Genomic DNA, 266 nt, shown 5'->3' with positions numbered 1-266 from the left:
CGGTCAGGGTGCAGGGGATTTCACACGATTTGCGTCACTCTTCTTGCTTTGACGGAGTCGGTGTTTTCCCAAGTATCATTACCCGAAAAGTCAATGAATAAATATGGTTCTCTGTATATATGTGTGTGCATTTTGAGTTTGTGCATGTCAAGGCCTTCTTGCGAGACGCTGAATTTGGAGGAGGTGGGGGTTGGAGGCTTGTTCCGTTGCACACTCTGGATTAATAAAATAATAATATTTATGGAATATAAGAATGATAATGCGAT

The sequence above is a fragment of the Trypanosoma theileri genome (assembly GCF_002087225.1).
Source record: "Trypanosoma theileri isolate Edinburgh chromosome Unknown TM35_Tth_33_V1, whole genome shotgun sequence".
Taxonomy (NCBI): Eukaryota; Euglenozoa; class Kinetoplastea; order Trypanosomatida; family Trypanosomatidae; genus Trypanosoma; species Trypanosoma theileri.
The sequence above is the reverse complement of the archived record's forward strand: the minus strand, read 5'-3'. Positions refer to the sequence as shown.